The following is a 10,274-nucleotide window of genomic DNA, read 5'->3' on the forward strand; positions in this document are numbered from 1 at the left end:
ATAGGTCTAACACGCTTTAGAGTAGCTCTACCCCATATGGAACTGGTGATAGAACTAACATACAATCGTGTAGAAGTAACAAAATAGCTACTAGAACTAACAGAAACCCCTATATGTATTAATAGAACTAACATGCATGCAATCATGTAGAACTAAGATGCATGCAATCGTGTAGAACTAACAAAATAACGATTAGAACTAACAAAATAGCCATTAGAACTAACAAAATAGCGATTAGAACTAACAAAATAGCCATTAGAACTAACAAAAACCCGTTCAGCAACAACACGTTGATTAGAACTAACAGGTCAACGATTACAACTAACATATTGTTGAAATGCATCTGAAATCCAGTTTAACATTCAACATAGACAAAAAGAAGACGATTAGCACTAGCGTTTGTTTACTTTGCAGTTAACCTACATGTCTTGTGGGACTTGCTCTTTGCAAGGTTGGACTCGCTCATTGCAGTGTATATTCTGCAAATCATCAGCTTCTTTAAAAGCTTTCATGTGAACCTCTTTCAGTCCAAGATTGTGGCAATGCTCCACCATAGACATCATGTCCCCCTCGTTCTCAATAGGAAATTTCAAGCTTCCAGCTGTTTCATCTTCGTATGACAGAATTAATGACTCATATGGAATATCTAACCTTTCTGCCACATCAAATTTGAGATCCAGGATGGTGGTTGAGGAGTTAATCTTCAAAAATACTGCTTTGTACCTGAAGAGACAATGCAAATGATGTCATTCTCAGCCATTTTGAAGAGAAGGTAAGATTAATGGCGCGAGTAAAGGAGAGAATTTTGGTCTGAGGAGAAGTAATGGATAACTAAATAGTTATTGCTCATGATGGGAAAAAAGGGGGGAAATTTCCCTCCATTTCTTCCATCTTATCGCATTAAAGAGGAGTGTCTACTGTTAAGGGATGGCGCCTCGTTTGGGGAAGAAGAAGAAGGGCAGTATCGCCTTTTTTGAAAAAATACAATCTGCTTTGGTACAACGCTGACGTGGAGGGGGCTTAAAACATTAGTCTTCACTTTTTGGAGCTAATACACATGGGCCGAAATACGAGGGGGCTTGTCACATGAAGTTCTCACTTTTGGGGCCTGGACATAATTTTCCCTATTTATTTTTGTTTTTAATAATAATAATAATATTTAATTTTTTTTTCAATTACCTCTCTCCATACCCCACGTTTTCCCCCACATCCCCACTTTCCCCTCACTCTCAAGCCCATCACACTCACGTACACCCCACTTCTCTCTCTCATTAAAATAATCCCTCAGCATTCTCTCTCTCCATCACTCACTTCATCTCTCACTGTACCTCTCATCTCTTCCTCTCACGCAACTCATTCTCTCTCTCTCTCTCTCTCTCTCTCTCTCTCTCTCTCATGATGTCACTATGATGATTTGAAATGGGTTCTGAGTGAAAAAATTCTAGTTCCCTCTAAAATTTTTCAACGGCATCAACATCGACGATGGAACTTTCCCAGCGTTCGTTCATGAGGCGAAGAAAAATATTATCTTGAAGACGGTGATGACGAGTTTTGATGGATTCAGCGTCACTGTTCCGAAGAATAAGGAGGCTCCGACGACTCCCAGTGTAATTTTTCCCTTTTTAACTTGTATTTGAACCTGAGAGTTGTATCTTTTTGTTATTTTACATATTGTTATAATTTTTTTTAAAATCGATGACTTAAGATTAAAGCAGAGTCTGTAAATTTATATATCCCCTCGCCCCTCTCCGTCGCTGCAGTCCCTCGACAGTCCTCCCCCGCCGTCGTCTTAGCCAGATTCACCGACGAGCACAACCACGCTGCGCAACCGTGCCGCTGTCCAAGATCCACGCTTTTCGGCTGTCGTCACCGTGTCGACGCCGCTAGCCACACTCGCAGTCGACTCGTCGAAGGCAAGATCTCGCGTTTACCTTGTTTCTTAACTAATGGTTAATATCGTGAATTAATTTGATGATTAGATGTGAATAAATTATTTTATGATTAATATTATGATTAGTATGATTATTATAGGTAGTTGAATTATTTATTGTGGTTAATATGAAATTTTGAATATTTACGTGGAATAGTGATTTCGAGTGCACGATAAAAATTAGATTAACAATGTTGCTAATTGTATTTTAAGAGATTGTGGATATGAAATGACAAGTTATGTATTAAAATTAGAATTTACGAATTTTTAACGAAAATGAATTAATTAAGAAAAATTTATAAAATAGGAAAATATTACTTTTCATGCAGAAAAGAATTAATATAATTATTTTAAATTAGTTATGACGAGAAATAGTTTTAAAGAATAATTTTGGAAAAAGAATATTATTATTTATGATAGTATGACTGAACGTCGTAGTGCACGATATTTCACGTGCAAAACGACATCGGTTTCTAGTTTTCTTTCTACCGTATGATTATTCTAGAAAATACGTAAGTACGGATATTTGCATGAGGAGTTTGGAAATTCCAGTAGTGATGAGGTTTCTTATGTATGTATTCACGCTGTAGTATTTTGTTTATGCCTTCATGTTTATTATAGTTCTCTTTTCTGCTACATGAACCTGCATAATCATGTTGAACATGCTATACTATAATCATGATTTCTTGATGCGTTGAGAATCTTAGTAGTTCATGACTTAGTGGCCTCGTGCGTCATGAACAGACTTAGTGACATGTGTGAGTGTGTTGACTGGTTTAGGCGGTGAACCCGAGTTTCCAATGAGGATTATGGTTAACTTAGAAAAACGAGAAGAGTTGGGATGGGGAAGTTAATGTTCATGTGATCGGATAAGACTGTTGATGTATCTTCCAGGCTCGCTCCCGTGGTTGGTGTCGCCACCGGAGTTGGTTTGTAGGGCTAAAGTAAAGTGTGTACATCACTTTAGTCAGTGAAATCGGTTCGTCACCCGAGTTGTGCTAGAGTTCGAACCAGGCAGAAAACGGTTTACGTGTAGTCCTCTGGCCGCATGTGTAGCGGGATTGGATGCACGTAGGGGATTTGTGAACAACCATTTATCCGATGACAAGAGCGTTGACTCTGTGTGAGATGTGGACCACTGAGTTTTAGGTTGGTTAGTATTCGACTTAGTTACTGTATTCCCATAGCTGTATGTTACCATTAGATTTTCAGTTGCATGTATCATTGTATATCTTGTTAATATTATTATTGTCATAGCATGGGTCGTTAGATCGTTTTATTGGTTCATGTGAGATCTTACCGTGTGCCATACACGCTGACGTACACATGTTTTCTCTGGTGTGCGTCAGACTTAGGAGACGAACAGGTTCAGTTCGATGATGCGGCCGAGCCAGTGTATGCCCAGCCGGAATGTCCTTCCGATGGAGTAGAAGAACAAATTGAAGCCTAGACTTGTTTTTCTTTCTGTAGCAGTTGGTAGAACACTTTACAGTATTTCTCTTTAGTTGGTGACAGATTTGGTTATTTTGTTAGTATTTTCTTTTATTATGGATTATGTATTTCTTATTTTCTAGTTGAACTGTTGTTGTAGTAAGGGTATGTTGAACCCATATTTTATGTCTGGGATGATCTGTTGATGATATATTCATTTCTTATTCTGGGTTGTCTTTATGTTCTTACTATTGTGATCGGGGACCTGTGACTGAGATTTATATATTTGACGCTTAGCGTATTGGATTGAGAAGAAAAGAAAAGAAAAAATGATAGTATATATATTTCTTCTCAATCTAATACGTCGCGGGCTTGTTCACGTTCCGATTCCCCGGTATTTTGGGAAGCGGGGCGTGACAGAGTTTTTTGGTTAGGAGCTAGTCTAGTTGAGTTAGGCTTAACCCTAGAGTTAGAGTGATTGCAAAGTGATTGATTTTGATTTGTTTTAGTTGGGTTTTTCCTCTTTTTCCATTCTCTCTTCATTAAAAAAACTAACTTTTATAAAAAAAAGTATAAAAAGAAATAGTTTTGGTGTATGCAACCGTGGATTAGGGATAACACACATCGATTAATTCACTTTGAACCAATCATAGAAATGGAGTATCCTAATCCACCCGTTCTTCAAGATATGTTCTATCCCATTAGGAATGTAATCCCCTCTTGTATTAGGCTCTCCGAAACAAATGGAATAAATTTTGAGCTTAGACCGCATTACATAAATATGCTTCCCAATTTCCTTGGAAATAAAACAGAAGATGTATATATTTTTATCTTGGAATTTGAGGAAGTGTGTATTATGATTAAAATGAGAGAATTAACAGAAGATGCGATCAAACTCAGATTTATTCCATTTGCTCTCAAAGACAAAGCAAAAAATTATTGTATAGCTTACCCGTAAATTCCATCACTACTTGGGAGGAATTTATCACCATTTTTCTTAAGAAATTTTTTCCTATCCATAAAATGGTGAAGCTAAGAAACAACATCATGAATTTTAAAATTGTCCCGGGAGAACTTTTTTGGAAGTATTTTGACCGATTTAAAGATCTTCTCATCCAATATCCTCATCACGGTTTAGAAAAATGACGATTGTGCCAAATAATTTATGAGAGATTAGATTATTCTGTAAAAACTTTCTTAGAATCAATGGGTCTTTGAGGACTATTTGTAGCCTATCAACCAAAACATATCATATGGGCTACAAATCAGATCAATTCTGCCCAGAAATCTTATCTGAAATCCATTAAAAACCGGATACAGATAAAACTAGCTGTTACCAGAAAATCCGGGATCAGTCGATTGAGCAACTAACCAGTCTACTTACCAGAACGACTGAAAAAATACAGTGCGATTGATTATCACTATCGGTCAACTAGTCGACAATTTTGGTCGACTGATAGTTATGGTCGGTCGACCGCACAGAACCAGTTTGCAGATGCTATCAAATGAAATACAGTCGGTCGACCGATGATTACGCTCGGTTGACTGAAAGACTAAAAAATATGATTTTTTGAAGATTTTGACAAAAATGAATTTTGAAGTGTGTGTGTGTAATCCCCTTATGCTTCAAGAGTTATCAACTTTATTTCTTTCCTACAATATGATCTAGAGAGAAGTAAAAATACAAGTATCGCTTACACATGTATACAATGCTTGAATGTTAATATTTGCTAAGTTTTGTTGTTGATGAAGCTCTTTTTGAATATATACTTGAAAGCTTTTCTTAAGTAGATATTTGCTTGAGTCGATCTTTGGGCATTTAAGGCTTCTTCATCAAGTTGCCTCCACCCCCATGAATATCATCGTTAATATGCAAATCCATCCATCATCCTTTACATGACACTACATATTGCTTGATAAACATATCCTGCGTAAGATCACTTGACAAGCAATTAGTACCAGTAATGAGGTTTGTAAATCATCATCAAAACACGAGACCTAACAAGAGAGAGCTATATTTGGTTGGGTTGAATAAAACTACAAGCTATTTTGGTAAAATATCATGTGGCTAGAGTAAACCTAACTATAGTTTGGTGTGTTATTAACGTAAAAGTTAACAGGGGGACTTACATCAACAACTTAATACAATTTGAGGGGTCAAAATATAAATATTTGAGGGACTAATATCAAAATAGGTCATCTTTAAGGGACTAATTTTGAAAAACCCTAATGGTAAAATGTGAAACGAATCCTTTTTCCTTTTTCTTTGACACTCAAAAATTTTACTTTCACTCATGAAATTACACTTTTACTCATGAATAAGAATAGAACAAAAATTTTACTTTCATTCTAAATAAAGAAATAGTATTTCCGCTATTTCATAGTTTAAAATTTAAAAAGTAATAAGATTGATTTCCTTCTTTTAGCTCTGATAATTCCTATCAGGGGCTGTTTGGTTGGTTTCCTAAACCTAAGAATAGGAAATAGGTACATGGAAATCAATAAAATATTATTTTCATCCATTTTCATCTTTAAAACTCATCCCCAACATCCAATAAAATATTATTTTTATCCTCCAACTCATCTCATCTCATCTCATCTCCCTTCTTACTTTTAAAAATAAACCAAACATAAGAAATGGGTCACATCATCTAACTCATCTCATCTCATCTTTAAAAATCACCCACATCATCCAATAATATGGTGACAACTCATCTCATCTCATTAAAATTTCTTTTCCATCCATTTCTCAAAAAAAAAAAGAAAATTGATTTCCTTAAGTATGAGTCACATCATCCAATAATATAATGACAACTCATCTCATCTCATCTATTTTCTTATTTTTAAGAATGAACCAAACACAATAAAATAACATATTATAAGAAATATGTTTCTTATAATTAATTTCTTTATTTTTTAGCCAATCAAACAACCTCAAAACAAGTTTTCTTAAAAAATCACACACATCATCCAATAATATATGGACAACTCATCTCATCTCATCTCCTATTCTTTGATTTCCTTCTTTTTTTTAGCCAACCAAACAATCTCAAAACAATTTTTCTAGGAAATAGGTTTCCTATTCTTTGATTTCCTTCTTTTGGCTCTGATAATTCCTATCAGCCGAACACGGCATCCCTTAGCCAAAATAAAAAGGATACGTAGGTCGGGTAAGATATAATACACACAAAATCCGACCCGTCATAGCCTAAATCACCAATTACTACTATGCAATAGGCATACGATACGAACTTAAAAAAGAGGAAAGTTTCTTCCTCTCACGATATAACTAGTATTCATCCCGTGCTAAGCACGACATCTTTACAGATTATTTTTGTGCGTAATTTTTCCTCATCTCATTTTTTTGTTTTGTTAGCTGATAACAAAGACTGTATGCTCTCGCTGTAAAAATCAAGGTGGAAGAATTTGGAGATACATAGTCTGGATGCAAGTAGGTGTTCTGCCTTTGAATATGGGCATGTGCATGTGTGCATGCCCAGCAGACTGAGCAATACTGAGCAATAAGAGAATCTGACTACTGGGGGATGCATTATTTCAGCTAAAAGAATAGGGATGTGCATGTCGTGCATGTTGAGGAGTCATACCCTGGAGATGAGCTCTTCTCAGGCTGACAATTCATATATTCAAGTTCAAAAAAGCAAGGCAAAGAGAAATTCAGTAATTAAGTAAAAATCAAGGTGGAAGTTTAGGGGGATGCCCCTAGTGTTAGTCTTTTTGTGTTGTTATCTCTTTTCATGAGTATCTTGATGACAAAACTTACATATATTGTTGAATGAAATAAAGTGCTTCATTGACCAAAAAAGTATCATTAAAATATATAAGCATTCATATTTATGGATAATGTGATTACTCAGTTTCTAAAAGATTTCCTGCAAATACTGAACATGTTACCAAAATAAAGTATTCTTCTTTAGAAATAAAAGAGTAGATGTAATGCAGATAATGACATTCATGTTTGTTAATAAATAAACAAAAAAGAAGCATGAACTATATAAATACGAAAATGTCTGGAAAAGTATGATTCATTGTGAAACCTTCATTACCTTCCACGAAGTTTGGTTCTTGTTTAGCACTTTCTTCATCTTGCCAACTCAATTTGCAACAGTGTCATTTTCTGTGTCGTATTCATGAATATCCAATGCTATTCACAGAACGTAAGGTAAAGATTACCTTGAAAACTTGACTAACATTGGATCTCGTATCTTTACATTCTCATTGCTTGTCACCAAGAGAGTATTTGACTTAACACCATCCAAATTTCTAGTGCTTTCAATCTTCTATCGAAGGAGTTGTCACCCACAATCAAAAATATATATTAATTAGTGACATAATCTTCTTTAACCAAAAACTCAATGAATCATGGTTAAATGAGTGTACACAGTGTGATTTTGCCTTGTATATGTACGATTTAAGAGCAGGTTAACAATAAAACTCAAATTAAATGATGCAGTGTGATTTTGCCTTGTATATGTACGATTTAAGAGCAGGTTAACAATAAAACTCAAATTAAATGATGGAAAATAGATGGAATACATACTAAAAGATTCTAATATTAATAATATATAATACATATAATATTCTTTAAAAGTAGAAATTCTCAAAAATTGTTAATCTCTCTTATAACATACACAATGAAATTTTAATCCCAAGAGTTCGGAATAATTTGATAGATCAAATAGATGATGAAAACTTAATAACCTAAATTGATATGAAAAATACCAAAAATGCCTAAATATTAGGAAGGAAAATTGATAAATAACATGATAGATTTGCATTAATAATAGAAGTATCCCTCAACCTCTCGTCTATAACTCAAAAATTAAGCATTATAAATCAACTTTATCAATGTGAACATCTTCATAAACTGAACAGTTTGACTCAAATTAAGCTTTTGTAATGATAGGGTTGAGATCAGTGAGAACCTGTACAACCTCTAAAAGAATATTATCATCCATGAACCATCCTCCATCAGAGATTATATAAGCTTTTGTAATGATAAGGTTGAGATCAGTGAGAACCTGTAAAACCTCAAAGAATTCCATATTTATTTGCACTATCAACCTATGTAAAAAAAACTTACTCTAACAACTGTTGCATTAGCACATGATTCATTATCAATTACAACCCTAACATGGAACAAATACAATAAATTAGAAGATTGAAAGTAAATGAATAAAAGAATATACCAAAAAAACCAAAAGATGCAAATCTTGGTGGGTTCATTCTCTGAAAGAATATTTCATACTCATCGTCACTGTCCCAATGAGAACTCATCAAATCCGTCTCTGTAAAATTAAGGCTTTTTTGACCATATGTAGCCACTAAGAACTTGAAGTTTACTGAAACTGAAGCCATATGAAGCCATTAAGGCTTTATTGACCATGATGATTCCAACAGACGTCACTACATTGAACAACCTTGCAGCTGTATCCGCCGTTGCCTTCTTGACTGCCTTGCTTGTAGGTGCCATTTCTTTTACTACAGTTTCCGAGTTATCTTACAGATCTCCAGGATTTAACTCCATATGCAACGAAACTGCTAAAAAGATGACAAAAGGGTCAGACATGGTAATCATCTATGAAATAGTTTCCAATAGTGATTAGAAGTATTATTGTCCAAATTGGAAAGAATATTAGAAGTTAAGGAGAAGGGTTTTTCAAGGATTGGGGTTAGATGGTGTCATGTGGAGTCACGACCTTTGTTATCTTTTTATTTTTATTTAGCTCCATAGATTGGGGTTAGATGGTGTCATGTGGAGTCACGACCTTTGTTATCTTTTTATTTTTATTTAGCTCCATATTGCTCTACTCTTGTAATTTAGATGATGAACAATTTTCAAAGAGAGCTAGTCTGCATATGTTTTTTTGTCCGCATATAAGATTACATAGCTATAGGAGTATCTTTTACTTTAAGATTAGTATCAACAACTTGATTCAATTCTAAATAACATATAGCACTTAGAAATATAATCCTTGTCTTTAACACCGATTTATCTATCACCCGAGTCTTCAAAATTTTTTAGTCATTACATCTTAGTATTTGATACACGTGGTTGGTACAACATAAAAATTATAAATTTCAAAGCTTTCTCCTTCACCCTTCTTTATATTTGAGATATATTTGGTTTCCAATTTCGATTTTGTACGCGATCAGCAAACCAAGTCAGGATCTCTAATTCATAATTGCAGAACAAATACATTCAAATAAAAAGGGAAAAGACTATAGAACAGTTAATCAGCTAATGCAACAATAAAAAAACCTAGCTAATTCTGCAGATCCAAAATCATTACAGGGAATTCATGAAATCAAGCAGCAAAACACTTACCAGAGACTTTAAATCAGCGCTGATTCCAGAGTCGCGACGGTCGGAGACGGAGGCGGCGACGATCGGAGATGGGAGAAAAAGGTGGGATCTTTACAGAGAGAGAGGGCAGAGATCTGGATATTTTCACCTTCGTTTTCCTCCTTTTTCTTTTTGCGGTTCGAAAGAAGAAGAGAAGGCTATGATTTGCAGTCTCCTTCCAGTCGACGTGGGCCCTAGCGAACGCCGAGACCTCGTTGGTGGAAGGAATGAAGGCGGTGCTGATGCCGCTGCCGTTGCCGTTGAGTGAAGGGGGGAAGACTGGGAAGTCGAGGAAGGGATCGAAGATGGAGCCCTTACTACTTCAGTTTGTGAGGATCAAAGGGATCGTCCTTTCGAGCGAGAATGTCGAGGATTTTAAGAACTCGATCGAGGAGAACTCGACTGAGGAGTGAGATGACAACGGAGGTTTGGTAGGAAGTTATTTAGGGGGAATTGGGAAAGGAGATGGAGAAAAATAGAAGGAGATGGAGAGAGTTGGGCAGAGAGAAGATACTAATTAGTTTTGGGCAGTTCTTCTCCGGTTTAAGG

General features: G+C 35.4%; 1 long non-coding RNA gene across 4 annotated transcripts; it reads right to left on the reverse strand.

The window, feature by feature from the left end:
• Positions 301–10,274, reverse strand: LOC109833633. Of its 4 annotated transcripts, none has more exons than XR_002245289.1 (4): positions 9,708–10,274; positions 8,305–8,917; positions 7,426–7,659; positions 301–723 (listed from the first exon to the last, which is right to left on the reverse strand). It is a non-coding gene; the product is annotated as an uncharacterized LOC109833633 (long non-coding RNA). The 4 variants fall into 4 exon arrangements; XR_002245290.1 differs by lacking the exon at positions 301–723 and adding an exon at positions 4,974–5,288 and having other exon boundaries at positions 7,426–7,656; XR_002245287.1 differs by lacking the exon at positions 301–723 and adding an exon at positions 4,974–5,288.

The sequence above is a fragment of the Asparagus officinalis genome, chromosome 3 (assembly GCF_001876935.1).
Source record: "Asparagus officinalis chromosome 3, Aspof.V1, whole genome shotgun sequence".
NCBI lineage: Eukaryota > Viridiplantae > Streptophyta > Magnoliopsida > Asparagales > Asparagaceae > Asparagus > Asparagus officinalis.